Consider the following 381-nt stretch of genomic DNA (forward strand, 5'->3'; position numbering starts at 1 on the left):
TCTTCTTCACTTTCTGCCATAAGGGTGGTGTCATCTACATATCTCAGGTTATTGATATTTCTCCTGGCAATCTTGGTTCCAGCTTGTGCTTCTTCCAGGCCAGCATTTCTCATGATGTCCTCTGCATATAAGTTAAATAAGCAGGGTGACAATATACAGCCTTGACGTACTCCTTTTCCTATTTGGAACCAGTCTGTTGTTCCATGTCCTGTTCTAACTGTTGCCTCCTGACCTGCATACAGGTTTCTCAAGAGGCAGGTCAGGTGGTCTGGTATTCCCATCTCTTTCAGAATTTTCCACAGTTTCTTGTGATCCACACAGTCAAAGGCTTTGGCATAGTCAATAAAGCAGAAATAGATGTTTTTCTGGAACTCTCTTGCT

Source organism: Bison bison, unplaced genomic scaffold (genome assembly GCF_000754665.1).
Source record: "Bison bison bison isolate TAMUID 2011002044 unplaced genomic scaffold, Bison_UMD1.0 scf7180017864347, whole genome shotgun sequence".
NCBI classification, from domain to species: domain Eukaryota; kingdom Metazoa; phylum Chordata; class Mammalia; order Artiodactyla; family Bovidae; genus Bison; species Bison bison.